Source organism: Ovis canadensis, chromosome 11 (genome assembly GCF_042477335.2).
Source record: "Ovis canadensis isolate MfBH-ARS-UI-01 breed Bighorn chromosome 11, ARS-UI_OviCan_v2, whole genome shotgun sequence".
Lineage (NCBI taxonomy): Eukaryota > Metazoa > Chordata > Mammalia > Artiodactyla > Bovidae > Ovis > Ovis canadensis.
Window position 1 is genome coordinate 15,446,730 of NC_091255.1, and position 15,959 is coordinate 15,462,688.

The window sequence follows — 15,959 nt, forward strand, 5'->3', positions numbered from 1 at the left end:
ACATCATGTATCCACTCTGGTGAATTCTTCTGTGTGGTTCAATTATCCTTCAGCAATGCTGCTTGTCTAGTATCGTATCTTTGACATTCAAAATTAGGACAGTGTGAACATAAATATTAGAACTTTAAGTGTGCCAATTGAGAAAATGAGGATAAATGAGCTTCATTACCAAATGTCTCTGGACTGCCCTAGAGGATATATGGGGCTGAGCAGATAAAGAATTATGATAAAAACTTTGGAGTTGTGTATAAATGGGGCTTTGTGACCTGCTGGATAAGGTGGAGACTTAGAGCCAGACCTAGGAGGTTCACATTCCTGCCTCTGCATGGTGTGGGGGATCCTGGGCTCACACAGACAATAGGGGATTCATAGCTGGAGAATTCTAATGATGACTGAAAGGAGGGTGGCAGCCAGAACAAGAAGACTTTTCAGAAGCAGGACCCTGATTATCACATTGGTGCTACAGCCCAGCGAGAGGCTGCTGAGAGGCCGAATGAAGCCGTTCTTGGAAAGCTTTCAGTGAAGTGTTTGTAACCTCCTTAAGAGAATCCCATTTCTCAAAAATGCAACGCTGGAAAATCTCACATGATTAGTTCAGATAAACACCCTGTCATCAAATCACACTAGAAGTCATACGGACCATCTCTTTTTGAAGAGTCTTTTTGAATGTCATGAGTCTAGTTTCCAAGACTTAGAGAGAGAAAAAAAAAAAAAAAACAACCAAAAGAGGGTATCTCAGGATATTTGAGGACCTTTACTTTTAGTCTGAAAGGTCAACTGGTGCTTAAAACAAAATAATCAAGAAATACCATGCCTATGAACAGTTTGCACCTTTTGAAAAGGTCTGCTTGGGATTGAATAGGCAATGCCCTCCCCCACCCCTTTTTATTTTTTCTTTGGGGCTTAAAAATTGAGAGGGAGGAGGAGGAAGAGTTTCACATTCATTACTAACAACTTCACACATAATAAGCATGTTCAGATACACCCTGGGGTGTTAGTTTTCTTTTCCTATTTTTTTTGTCTCCTTTTTAGCAGCTTTCGATAAGTAGCACATTTTATTTTTGAAAAAAGAATCAGAGCCGTTACTGAGCAGCCTCGCCCTAAGGAAGGTCAGGAGATTAGGGAGCGGAAGTATGCTGGCCAAACTCTTTGCTGACCACAGTAAGGGACTGCCGCTTTCTTCCCATAATTTAATTTTGAGACTCTGATGAAAAGGCACCCCCTTAAAAAAATTCTTTGCTGGGAAAAAAAAAAGAGTGAAAAATTGTTAGAAAATGATCATCAAAAAGTGATCAATTTAAATTTATGTCTTACAAACAAACCACATGGAATTAACCGCAGGGCAGAGGTATATTTGCAACAGACATTCTCAAAATATGGGCATGCTTTTGCAGGAGAGACTGGACATTAGTAGCTTCTGATGTTGGTGGGTTTTGGCCTAATTTCACAAGTGTTCTGAAATTCTAAACGTTGCACTTCACAAATCAGAGACCAGTATAGTACTAAAAGGAACCTTTGAATTTAACTGGCCCAGCTCCCTCATTTTACAAGTGGGAAAAACGAGACCTCACAATAGAAAGTAACTTGCCCAAGGTCACACAGCTGCTGAGGAGAGCTCCACGGCTCAAGCTCAGAGTCCACACCCCAAACCAGGGTTCTTTCCACTGAGCTAAATAACTCAGAGATGGGAAATTGCAAACCCTCACATTTAACTGGGAAATCTTCTTTCAAGGGAAATTCTACACCCGTCTCCTTGCAAGTGATAACCTAGTGATTGCACTGTTTTCATCAGTCACACTTTTACAAATAGGTAGACTCATTCATCAGAGAAGGTGATGGCACCCAACTCCAGTACTCTTGCCTGGAAAATCCCATGGACGGAGGAGCCTGGTAGGCTGCAGTCCACGGGATCGCGAAGAGTCAGACACGACTGAGCGACTTCCCTTTCCCTTTCTCTCCTTGCAAGTGGCCCTGGATCTTTGCAGGCCTGTGTGCTAAGTCACTTCAGTTGTTGCTGACTCTTCGTGACCCTGTGGACTGTAGCCTGCAAGTCTCCTCTGCTCATGGGATTCTCCAGGCAAGAATACTTGAGTGGGTTGCCATGCCCACCCAAGGATCGAACCCATGTCTCGTACGTCTCCTGCATTGGCAGGCGGGTTCTTCACTAGAGCCTTCAAGTTTAGCTGCGGCTGAATGGCTTCTTCAAAGCCACCTAGGCACATTCATCTGGCTCCAAGGACTTGGCCTTCTGCTCTCTTCTCGGTCTTCAGAAGGATCTCAGAACATGACACGAATGCCTAAGTTATTTCTGTGTTTGATTACTGGGATTGAGTAATGCCATCACTATCTGCCATCATGCAAGTTGAAACTCAGCTTCTTTCACCATCTCACTTCGTCCACCTGTACCGCTGACAAATTCTAAAGCTCTACCTCCAAAGAATGCCCCGTGTTCATCTCCTAATTTGCACACTCACAGACCCTTAACAGCAATGTCTTCCTGCTTAGAGATTCTTACCACTTCAGTTCATGGTCCATGATGGCTAGACTGGAAGGATCTTGAGTCAGCTGCACTGATATTCTCCTACTCAAATCTCTGTCAACTGTACATAAAGTCCAAACTCTTTAGCACAGTGTGTGAGTGCTCTCTTTAGCCCCTGCCTACTTCTGAAACTTAAATTCCATTAGATCCTCCCATCACCACTTACCCCAGCCCAACGGGACTACTTGTCAATCCCCAAATATTCCAGGAATTCTGTGCATTGTCTCCACTCCTTTCTCTTCTTTCCAATGTCTGGAGGTTTTCATTCCTCCAGATCCAGTTTAAATGCAGCCTGCTCTGTAAATCTTCCCTACGTATCCCAGAAGGAAGTAATCATTGTTCTGTTCCCTTAGCACGTTGCTCATACTTTTATGACATGTATTTAATTCTGCCCTGTATTATAAGTCACATCTCCCTCACTAAATCGACCTCTTCTGTCTTTCAAAAGATATCTCATTCGTTTTGGTACCCCTCCTCACCAGAATGTTCCATCCAAAGCTTTGCACGTAATAAGCACTTTCCTTTCTTAATATTTATTGAGCATTTACTATCTATAAGACACTAGGCCAGGCAGGGTAAGGGCTGGAGGAAGAAAATTTTAAAAATAAGTAAAATGCAATCCGTGTCTTCAAAGGAGCTTTAATCAGTGAGACACATCCATGAATGACCTAAGCAAGTGAACTGACTGTGGGGGTGGAATTGGGTGGAGGGGAAGTGCTGAGCATGAACTAAACACTCTCAGTGTTCCAAATGAGAACTCTGATTTTATGATATGGAGGGTGGGGCGATGGAGGAGAGGCAGAGGAAAAGAAAGAGTAAGTGAAAGTCACTTAGTCATGTCCAGATCTTTGTGACCCTATGAACTACACAGTCCATGGAGTTCTCCAGGCCAGAATACTGGAGTGGGTAGCCATGCCCTCCTCCAGGGGATCTTCCCAACCCAGGGATTGAACCCAGGTCTGCCACACTGCAGACAGCTTAGCCACTTTACCAGCTGAGCCTCCAGGGAAGCCCAAGAAACAGCAAGGCTGCTTTTAAATGCTATCTCTGGGCTCTGGTTATTATTAGGTCTGACTGATCCAACCCATCCTTCCCCCAATACCAGAGTAACCTTCCCAAAGCGGGACTCTGATCATTTAACTCTCTATTCAGATGTTTGTTGTTGAATGAATGAGCATCAAATAATTGCAGGCTTTTGTTAGGTGTTGTAGAGAATACCAGTTTGTAGGGATGAGACAAACTCCAGGAAGCAGCTGGAGAACAAAAAGCAAGAACATGCTGTGCAAGTGCTGACGTGGCTTGGGACAAAGTAAACGTGTGATTGGACTAATGGAGAAAGAATAATCAGAGAAGACAAGCATTCAATGATGGCCACTTGGCAAGAAAATTACATATACTAAGTGGATTTTAGGGTTCCTTTCAATTCTCAGACCCCTGTTATTCTTTGAGATGGTGTATTCATCATTCAATAAATACATGCTAAGTGCTTCCGCAAAACACTCTCTAAGTATTTTTTGAACACCTTCTATAGGCCAGGAACTCTGCAAGAACCTCGAGATAGAGCAGTGAATAAAAGGCTGTATTTAAACTCTTGCAGTAAAATGGAAATGATTGATGTCAAACAAAATACAAAAAAAAAAAAAAGAAAAAAATTGTGATGGATATAATGATGGGAGGGTATAAAGTGCTATAGGACCACAGAGTAGGAAGCTTAAAAGCTCAGGGACTAGAAAAATATCCCTGAGAGATGATGTTTGAGTTGAGACTCTAAAACCATACATGAGTTAGCCAGACAAAAGAGACTGAGCATTTAGACAGAAGAAAATCATACGCAGAATTCTAGGAGTTTAGAGACAGCATTGCATGTCCAAGAACTTGAAAGATATTCAAAAAAGTTACAGCATGAAGGGCAGGTAGGAAGGTAACGAGAAATTAAGCTAGAGAGACAGGCAGAGCCAGACATGGAGACTTTTGCAAAAGTATGATGGGGGGTTAATATTTATTGATAAATTTTTCATAACATTAAAGTATTTGACATAGTGCATCTAGCCTACTAAGTAATAATAAATGTCTGTTGAAGAGAGGATTAATAAGTGAATGGATAAATGGTTCTCCTTTTCAATAGACGCGGGCTCATGAAATGACTCAGTTTCAAGTGTTTGCTCCAAAAAGCAATGCCACTAATATAGAAGGCATCACCCACTTAGTTTTGCATAGCGGATTGAACTAATAACCCCTGTGAGGCAGCCCCTAACCTCAGTAGAATTACTGAGAGTCACCTGGCTTACCTCTTAAGTCAATCTGCCTCAAAAATCAAAGACTTCCTAGAGATAAGGGTAAAGTTTTACCTGGCACTCACTTAGGCTTAAGCTGTGAGAGGGTAGCCTGACTCTTTCTTAATCCTTGATGAAAAAATTAGCCTTCTCATCCTCAAGGGCATGCATATTCCCAAATTAGTTTATTTCTATCACTGTTTCCATGGACAAATAAGTTCAAGGGAGAGAAAAAGAGAAAGTAATCCAGAGAGAGACTTTGCCTTTCAAATGAGAAAAAAAGTACAATCGTGCAAAGCCAAACTGAACTCCTCCTTTGGACACCAGTTTTTATGTCACTGAGCCTTATCTCGGATCTCAGCCCCAGAACAACTACTTGTTGGGGATGACTAAGCTGCCAGGATGAGGTGTGGTCTCTATAAAGCGGGAAGACTTTCAAGAATACAAGATGCCATTCCCAGGATTCTAATTGGTAACCAGGACATATATTAACACTCCACCCTCTTGCTTATAACCAAGAGACTTTCTCCTGATTTGTTACAGAGTCACATTCAAAATAGAGAAGTTGACTGAGCTCCAGGTATAAATCCCAGACCAGTGTCGGTGCCTAGCAAAAGGGTCCAAAATTATTTCTGAAGTCATTGCAGAAGCTAAGCTTTCATTTGGCACAAACAGAATCTGAATAGAGCTTGAGAAAGATTTTCAGTGCTGTTGCTAGGGACGTGTGTGTGTGTGTGTGTGTGTGTGTATCTACGTGTGTGTGTGTGAGTGTGTGTGTGTATTCACATGTACTCTCAATCAATGATGCTCCCTAAACATAATAAGCAGCCTGTGGAGGTCATTTGCCATTTTATTTCAGAGAGAAATATGAAAAATGCCTACATAAGTGGCTTTCTAGGAAATCTATTCTGTGTGTCTTACTCGTCGCATAAAGCATAACCCCGTGAAAGGAGCCAGGTGCATCCAGATGTGGCTGGAATGAAAGCACTGGAATCTTCTTCCTAAAAACTGAGCCTTTAGGTGTCCCAAGTCCCAAGTCTGTTGATTACTTTCTCAGACCCAGCTCAGACAAAAACTGGCATTGGTTGAGCAGCCCCAGGGAGCCTGGGACCTTTCTAAAGATGCCCCTTGTTCCTACTAGGAGAAGGATTGCTCGTGTGCCACGCACGAGGTGAGAGGATACGGCTGCCACCTGTGTGCTTCTGGTCCCAAGCAGCTGTGGGCGTAAGAGGGTATCTGGCCCCAGGAGGCTGTGGACCATTTGCAGTCACAGATTGCTGGATGGGCTCCAGGATGCCAGACGATATTTCTTCCCCTGCAGTTCGTACAGGGCAAAGCTAACTGGCTGCCTCATCGCCCCTTTGCTCATCCTTGAGTAACAATCTGTTCCGATTCAGTCTTGTTTGCCATGAAGCTTATTTTCCCTGTGGGCCGTTCCTAACGGACCTCACAGTTACAATAGGCTAAAGCTGCACGGGAGTCATAGTATCCGTTCACTACACGCAAAAGGGCTTGAGAAATCAATCCCTCCCAGGGCTGCAGTCCTGAGAATACACCTAGATTCTGAGCCAAGCTGTTTCCTTCCCCCATCCTCTCCCTGTACATCACTGGCCCTTTCATTTTGCCTTGAGATACCTTAGTGATCATGACTTCGGCTCTTGCCTGTAGTAATCCTCCTTACATTTTACTCTTTACACAGAATAGGAAGGAGGTTTGCTTGCTTTGCGCAGAGGCTGAGCCACAGGAGAAAGCAGAGCCAGTGTGATTTATTGAATGAAAGCACTGGACAATTACCAGCAACTTGCTCCTCTGCTGCCTCAAACAACCTAACCTGGTAAGTCCAATTTATTGTCGTCTTTCTTCATGTGAATGTGAGGCTTTTTTAGTTACTGATTACTTTTAAAATATGTATGTGTTGCTGTGGCTTAAATGATGTAAAAAAAAAAATTTGCATCTTCCAAAGTTAGCTGCAGGCAGCCCAGGAAGATTGCACACAGGCCATACACAGTGGTTCTGCAATAACACAGGCATGTTTGCGTGAATAGGTAAAAAGGGGATAGGGAAGCTCCATTTCTAATAACTGGGCATTTTGTTTGTAGCAAGCTCAAGGATGTTTGGTGCTTGCATAACTGATTAGCATTAGCTATGAAAAATATCCTATTCTGTTGTTGTGTGAGATCATTTTCCACTGGGGTTCCTGAGTACCTACAAAATACCTGTAGGATCCAGAAAAGATGGATTCCATCACACTGATAATCCTGAATACAAATCTAGGCATATTTCTGTCTTTAATCCAGTTTGCAGGCTGGACATCCAGAGCAGAATGTTAGCATTCTGTCCATCCTAGGTTGGCATGATCATAAATAGCATCATGATTGGATGCTGAGGATGCCAAAGGGACACAGTGAACGTGCACGCAAACCCTTGCCTGATCCACTGCCACTTTCAACACCCACATTTCTCAAGTTCATGTGTTGTTCCATGAACACATATAGTGGGAAGGATGTCTTAAGTGTGAAAGTGGAATATTTTGAGTGCCCTGTTACCCATGCTGAGTTTGCTTCTATGCTTGGCCCCAAAAATCCCTGTACTCATTTAATTTTCTCCTGTTCTAAATAAGACATAAACGAATTTCTGCAGAGGGGGAAAGTGAGTGGAGAGAACTATTATTTTTCCTACCATCTCTATCACCACCGTCTCTCCTTAGTCTTGTTTGCCTGGTTACCGCAAGACTTTATGACATCATCAATCCATTTCTGGTGGGCTCAGAGTCTACATAAATGTCATACAGAGTTTGATGTCTTTGGTGCATTCTCTCTGCAGTATATCACTGGCTGTTCAGATGAAGCTTTGGCCTTGAGTGCTGACAAGGATGGATGATGATGGAACAGTGAACAGCATGTTTCTCTAAATACAAAGCAAAGTTAAGAAATCTGAGAGATGGGTGGCCTTTTGCCTAGTAGAAAGTATCCCCAGGCCACTGAGTCACAAGAACAGGGTCATTCTGCTGCATGATTTGGCTGTTTCAGCAAATGATGGCACCCTAACAGGAGGGAGACAGCATTGTTTAGTGGCTAGAGATGTCAGGAAAGGCAGTCTCTTTCGGTGATTTCCCCAGTGGAGTGTGTGTCTTCGAGAATTCATTTACTCTCCCTGAATCTCCATTCCTCCACTCCTTCCATTCCTAGTTGTTTCAAAGAAGACACACTAAGGTCAACTAACGTATCTATGAGTTACGACTTAAACCTTTCTTGTTAAAGGATGCAATAGGCAATCAAGATCACCGTTAATGGGCTTTAATCCAGAGCCTGTGTACCAAAAACCCACAGATGAGAGTTTACGTGGGGATGAGGAGATGCATGCCCCCTCCCTCATCCAACAGAGATTACACTTAAAGCGTTGGAAGGGGAGCATAGAGATGAAAAATGGCGTTTTTAAAAAACTTAAAATTCAAATAAATTGGTCATGTAAATAATTTTTTCATCATATTGCACAGTAATAACTGATTTTCTATACTTGGATAAAAAGATACTGAAGGTCTTAAATGTTTGAAATAAGCAAACATGTGACTACTTGGGGAGCGTTAAATCAAGGATGAAAGAAATCCATGTAATGAATTTATGAAAACTTTCAGATGTTCTAATTACCCCCGTACCTATGTACATGGAATTAGCAGCTGCAGATGTATTATGATGTTCTAGAGGTTCATCAGCTCAAAAAAAAAAAAAATCCATCTCCAGGACTAAGATAAATGAAATTATTTTATCTGGGATTCAGTTAAGCATTGCTGTCCTTTATGAAACACAGATATTTCTTCAGTTCAGTTCAGTTCACTTCAGTTCAGTCTCTCAGTCATGTCTGACTCTTTGTGACCCCATGAACTGCAGCACGCCAGGCCTCCCTGTCCATCACCAACTCCCAGAGTTCACTCAAACTCATGTCCATTGAGTCAGTGATGCCATCCAGCCATCTCATCCTCTGTCATCCCCTTCTCCTCCTGCCCTCAATCCCTCCCACCATCAGGGTCTTTTCCAATGAGTCAACTCTTCACATGAGGTGGCCAAAATATTGGAGTTTCAGCTTTAGCATCAGTCCTTCCAATGAATACCCAGGACTGATCTCCTTTAGAATGGATTAAAATGGACTGGTTGGATCTCCTTGCAGTCCAAGGGACTCTCAAGGGTCTTCTCCAACACCACAGCTCAAAAGCATCAATTCTTCGGCGCTCAGCCTTCTTCACAGTCCAACTCTCACACCCATACATGACCACAGGAAAAACCATAGCCTTGACTAGACGGACCTCTGTTGGCAAAGTAATGTCTCTGCTTTTCAATATGCTATCTAGGTTGGTCATAACTTTCCTTCCAAGGAGGAAATGTCTTTTAATTTCATGGCTGCAATCACCATCTGCAGTGATTTTGGACCCCAAAAAATAAAGTCAACCACTGTTTCCACTGTTTCCCCATCTATTTCCCACGAAGTGATAGGACCAGATGCCATGATCTTCGTTTTCTGAATGTTGAGCTTTAAGCCAACTTTTTCACTCTCCTCTTTCTAAGGACAGATAATAAGTTAAGCCACTGATCCACGTGTACATATGAAATCCCTTCAGTTGTCTCCAACTCTTTGCAACCCCATGGACTGTAGCCCGACAGGCTTCTCTGTTCATGGGGATTCTCCAGGCAAGAATACTGGAGTGGGTTGTCATGCCCTCCTCCAGGGGATCTTCCCAACCCAGGGTCAAACCTGCATCTCTAATATCTCCTGCGCTGGCAGCTGTGTTCTTTACCACTAGCTCCACCTGGGAAGGCCCAGTCACTGATATCTTACCATAAATCAATGTATTAAATTTTTAAATGTATGTGTTAAATGTATTAAATGAATGTATTAAATATTTTGTACCTCAGGGGAAACCAAAGAATGCTACATTAATATTATATTAATTCTATTGCTTTCTATCTATTTTATACCTGTCTCCAAGAGGTTCCTTCATAATTATTATTTCACTCTTGATCAGAAAACTAAGTAGCCTTTAGGACAAGCTGCCTCACTTTTTACCGGAATGCTTGGATTAGACAATATCATCTAGACTTCCTCTAGGCCCTTGAGAGTCACACTGTGAAAAGCTGGACTCGCCTTCTTTCTTCTTTAAATCCACTTTTCCTCCTGTGTTCTTTTTTTTTTTTTTTTAATTATTGGTGGAAGGCCTATATACCTAGCTAGCCAAGCAGAGAACATAGAAGTCAGTTTCCTAATTCCTTGGCCTTTCCATCCAATCACTAACCATGCTTGGTTCATTCTATCTTCTTCACATTTTTAACCTGCCCAGCCCTCTCCATCTCTTCTGCCACACACTGTAGTTGAAGTCACCAGCTCCCACAGGGGCTTCTTCAAGACCTTGGTTTTCACTTGCCACTAGTCCTGTACCACCCTCTCCCCTTCTAGATGCCTCCAGAGTAATTCTGTAAAAGTGCAAGCATCAGCTTTGTCTTAAAATCCTCTAGTGATCCCTATGGTGAACAGGTTGAAATCTGTGCTCCTTAGCGTGACAGGTGAAGTCCTTTACCATGGGGATGGTCTTCATCCCTGTCTCCTGTACAACGTCACAAACCTCATTCCATAGTTCATCAGGCACTCTATCTACCAGATCTAGGCCCTTAAATCTATTTCTCACTCCCACTGTGTAATCATAAGGGATTTGATTTAGGTCATACCGAAATGGTCTAGCAGTTTCCCCTACTTTCTTCAATTTAAGTCTGACTTTGGCAATAAGGAGTTCATGATCTGAGCCACAGTCAGCTCCCGGTCTTGTTTTTGCTGACTATGTAGAGCTTCTCCCTCTTTGGCTGCAAAGAATATAATCAATCTGATTTCAGTGTTGACCATCTGGTGATGTCCATGTGTAGAGTCTTCTCTTGTGTTGTTGGAAGAGGGTGTTTGCTATGACCAGTGCATTTTCTTGGCAAAACTCTATTAGTCTTTGCCCTGCTTCATTCTGCATTCCAAAGCCAAATTTGCCTGTTACTCCAGGTGTTTCTTGACTTCCTGCTTTGCATTCCAGTCCCCTTTAATGAAAAGGACACCTTTTGGGGGTGTTAGTTCTACAGGGTCTTGTAGGTCTTCATAGAACCGTTCAACTTCAGCTTCTTCAGCATTACTGGTTGGGGCATATACTTGGATTACAGTGATATTAATGGTTTGCCTTGGAGACGAACAGACATCATTCTGTCGTTTTTGAGACTGCATCCAAGTACTGCATTTCGGACTCTTTTGCTGACCATCAAGGCTACTCCATTTCTTCTGAGGGATTCCTGCCCAGAGTAGTAGACATAATGGTCATCTGAGTTAAATTCACCCATTCCAGGCCATTTTAATTCGCTGATTCCTAGAATGTCGACGTTCACTCTTGCCATCTCGTTTGACCACTTCCAATGTGCCTTGATTCATGGACCTGACATTCCAGGTTCCTATGCAATATTGCTCTTTACAGCATCGGACTTTGTTTCTATCACCAGTCACATCCACAGGTGGGTATTGTTATTGCTTTGGCTCCATGCCATCTTTCTTTCTGGAGTTATTTCTCCACTGATCTCCAGTAGCATATTGGACACCTACTGACCTGGGGAGTTCCTCATTTAGTATCCTATCATTTTGCCTTTTCATACTGTTCATGGGGTTCTCAAGGCAAGAATATTGAAGTGGTTTGCCATTTCCTTCTCCAATGGACCACAATCTGTCAGAAATGGAAAAAAGTAAAATGGCTGTCTGGGGAGGCCTTACAAATAGCTGTGAAAAGAAGAGAAGCGAAAGGCCAAGGAGAACAGGAAAGATGTAAGCATCTGAATGCAGAGTTCCAAAGAATAGCAAGAAGAGATAAGAAAGCCTTCTTCAGAAATCAATGCAAAGAAATAGAGGAAAACAACAAAATGGGAAGGACTAGAGATCTCTTCAAGAAAATTAGAGATACCAAGGGAACATTTCATGTAAAGATGGGCTCGATAAAGGACAGAAATGGTCTGGACCTAACAGAAGCAGAACATATTAAGAAGAGGTGGCAAGAATACACAGAAGAACTGTACAAAAAAGATCTTCACAACCCAGATAATCACGATGGTGTGATCACTCATCTAGAGCCAGACATCCTGGAATGTGAAGTCAAGTGGGCCTTAGAAAGCATCACTATGAATAAAGCTAGTGGAGGTGATGGAATTCCAGTGGAGCTCTTTCAAGTCCTAAAAGATGATGTTGTGAAAGTGCTGCACTCAATATGCCAGCAAATTTGGAAAACTCAGCAGTGGCCACAGGACTGGAAAAGGTCAGTTTTCATTCCAATCCCAAAGAAAGGCAATGCCAAAGAATGTTCAAACTACCAAACAATTGCTCTCATCTCACACGCTAGTAAAGTAATGCTCAAAATTCTCCAAGCCAGGCTTCAGCAATACGTGAACCATGAACACCCTGATGTTCAAGCTGGTTTTAGAAAAGGCAGAGGAACCAGGGATCAAATTGACAACATCTGCTGGATCACTGAAAAAGCAAGAGAGTTCCAGAAAAACATCTATTTCTGCTTTATTGACTATGCCCAAGCCTTTGACTGTGTGGATCACAATAAACTGTGGAAAATTCCGAGAGAGATGGGAATACCAGACCACCTGACCTACCTCTTGAGAAATCTGTATGCAGGTCAGGAAGCAACAGTTAGAACTGGACATGGAACAACAGACTGGTTCCAAATAGGAAAAGGAGTACGTCAAGGCTGTATATTGTCACCCTGCTTATTTAACTTCTATGCAGAGTACATCATGGGAAATGCTGGACTGGAAGAAGCACAAGCTGGAATCAAGATTGCTGGGAGAAATATCAATAACCTCAGATATGCAGATGACACCACCCTTATGGCAGAAAGTGAAGAGGAACTAAAAAGCCTCCTGATGAAAGTGAAAGAGGAGAGTGAAAAAGTTGGCTTAAACTCAGCATTCAGAAATGAAGATCATGGCATCCGGTCCCATCACTTCATGGGAAATAGATGGGGAAACAGTGGAAACAGTGTCAGACTTTATTTTTCTGGGCTCCAAAATCATTGCAGATGGTGATTGCAGCCATGAAATTAAAAGACGCTTACTCCTTGGAAGGAAAGTTATGACCAACCTAGATAGCATATTCAAAAGCAGAGACATTACTTTGCCGACTAAGGTCCGTCTAGTCAAGGCTATGGTTTTTCGTGTGGTCATGTATGGATGTGAGAGTTGGACTGTGAAGAAGGCTGAGCACTGAAGAATTGATGCTTTTGAACTGTGGTGTTGGAGAAGACTCTTGGGAGTCCCTTGGACTGCAAGGAGATCCAACCAGTCCATTCTGAAGATCAACCCTGGAGTTTCTTTGGACGGAATGATGCTAAAGCTGAAACTCCAGTACTTTGGCCACCTCATGCGAAGAGTTGACTCATTGGAAAAGACTCTGATGCTGGGAGGGATTGGGGGCAGGAGGTGAAGGGGACGACAGAGGATGAGATGGCTGGATGGCATCACTGACTCAATGGATGTGAGTCCGAGTGAACTCCGGGAGTTGGTGATGGACAGGGAGGCCTGGCGTGCTGTAATTCATTGGGTCTCAAAGAGTTGGACATGACTGAGCGACTGAACTGAACTGAACTGAACTGTGAAGTCCTTGATCACCCAGCCCTATGACTTCTCCAGGCTTCTTTCTCAAGGCCCTGGAATGGTGGTTGAAATGTACCACTGAACATGTCAGAGCCCAGAAAACTCTGGTCAGATCTCCTATAGACACTGATCTACCAGCAACACCATGATGGTTCACAAATCCATGTCCTAGCTTGACCCAGCCTGCCAAGAATGCCTTTTTCTTTCTTTCCTACATTCCTGCTCAGGCACCACCTTCTCTCACCCCTTTCCCCACACGCCCTTCTCCCATCACCACCTTCTCTCACCCACAAAGTTAATCACTTATTCCTTTTGCTACTTCTTGGCCTTAGACATTTGAGACCAGTGTCTAGACATTAATTTATCAGATATAGACCTTTATTTCCTGGGTTTAAAACCTAGATCTGTGCCTTAGCAGTGCCTCAATTTCTATGTCGAGTGAGGATGATAATAGTCCTTATTTCACAGGGCTGTTGTGGGATTCAATGAACTGATACATAAATTAGTATTCTAAACAGTGACTGTCTCAGAGAAAGTGTCATGGAAGTAAACCATATTATTGTTACATATTTCACATATCACACTATTGCATAGCTGCATACACTTGTATAACTGCCTGCATTTTTAGCCTATGAGCCCCTTGGGATAACGGTAGGTTAATCACTTGTTTCAAATTGCCCAGGACTTATCCGATTTTAGCAGTATAAGTCCTGCAACCAGGGAAACCACTCAGTCCCAGGCAAGCCAAGCCAATTGGTTACCCTATTAGGACCCTGCCCGTTCACCTCTGAATAAGCGTCTAACATAGGATACATAGGTTACAAAGTAGATTATCCATAAGGATCTATTAACCTATAGAACCACTATTAATGGTCTTTTCACTTTCTACCTCATAAATATACTTTCAAACTTCAAAAATCAGTCTTCTAGCTGTGAAGTCACAGCTGACTTTTAAAAACTTACCACTGAACAACTGAATATATTATTTTTTTTAAATGCACAGGAACTGAAAAGGATGATTGCACCCTGTTATATACCGTCAGTGTAGTAGAATTGGCCACACGTTAGCAACTGAAGACATACTCGTCATGTTAAGCAGTAGAGAATGGGGGAAGGGGTCATACTTTCCTGTCTAGTGACAGGCCAGTTGGAGTCTAAAGGTCCCTAGTTCACCTCACAGCCTGAAGAGCAATCTTGTCCCAGTCAGAAATGTTCCCTTCACTAAATGTATCTGTCTACCCAGCTGTCAGAAATGGCTAGAATTCCTGTTTCTAATATGCTTTGTTTTACCACCGCTCCTCATTCAAACTGGCTCAGTTCATTTTTCACAGTACAAATAAAACAAGAAAGTTCTGCAACCAAGTGCCTATGAGACAGGGACTCTGGACATGCCAGAACTCATAATGAGGGCAAGATCTTGTCTTCAGAATCAAGGTCTAGCAAGAAGCTGATAGGCAGCCAGACCAGAATAATAGCAGAGTTGCTAAGAGCAGAAGGTTTAGAGTCAGAGTTCTAATTCTACTTCCTCCATTTACTAGCTATAGGATCTTGGACAAATTACCTCACCTCCCTGGGCCTCAGTTTTCTTGTTTTTAAAATGATGATGTATTAGTAGTGTTGATTTCCTCATGAAAGTGAAAGTGAACTCACTCAGTCGTGTCCAGCTCTTTGTGACCCATGGACTCTAGCCCACCAGGTTCCTCCGTCCATGGGATTTTCCAGGCAAGAGTACTGGAGTGGGGTGCCATTGCCTTCTCCAGGGTGTCTTCCTGACCCAGGGATGGATCCCGGGTCTCCCACATTGTAGGCAGATGCTTTACCATCTGAGCCACCGGGGAAGTCATAACAGTCCTATGATTTCTCATAGGATTGTTATATTTTGTCTTAGCCTATGAAAACAAAGCCTGAGGCAAAGTCAATTGCAAATATTCTATTTGGTACTAACAGATGCAACCTCAGGGCATCAAACTTAAAGGAATAAAAGAAAATGAGCCAAAGAATGAGGGGAAACAAATACAGGTGGTTTGTAGCTGAACTAACCAAAACATAACAAGAGAACACATATGGCTGTTTGTTTGCATGTGACTGCTTCCAAGAAGCCTTCAAAACAGTCCATAGGGAAGGGTTGGAGAGGGGAACTATCTGCTGGATACTCCCGGTCTCCTGTCTCTTACGATCCAGCTTTCCCATATCTGGATGTTACCCAGTCCTTCACTGTAGCCATGATGGAGGCTGGAGCCTCCCTCCGTGGGTCTAGTTGGGCCAGAGCTGTTGAAGCTACTGTCACAAGAAGCATGATGGACCCGCCCTTCACTTGTGACAGCTGGGGGCGTTAAGAGACGGGTCAACAGCAGCGGCCATAGCTCTCTGAGCAAGCGGCCAAAGGCCCGGAAACAGGTAGTTTTGGAATAAATCTGAACAGACTCCACTCTCCATAGGTTATTCTTGCCATTTTGGACGTGGATTGTCCAGGCTACCGTCAGTCTT

At 42.9% G+C, this 15,959-nt stretch overlaps 1 protein-coding gene across 1 annotated transcript in view; it reads left to right on the top strand.

Moving 5' to 3' along the window:
* ANKFN1 (ankyrin repeat and fibronectin type III domain containing 1) overlaps positions 1–15,959 on the top strand; it is a 481,844-nt gene that overhangs the window by 280,086 nt on the left and 185,799 nt on the right. The window contains exon 3 of the mRNA XM_069602535.1: positions 6,512–6,646. The gene's annotated coding sequence lies outside the window, so the exon portion shown is untranslated. The remainder of the gene's footprint in view (positions 1–6,511; positions 6,647–15,959) is intronic.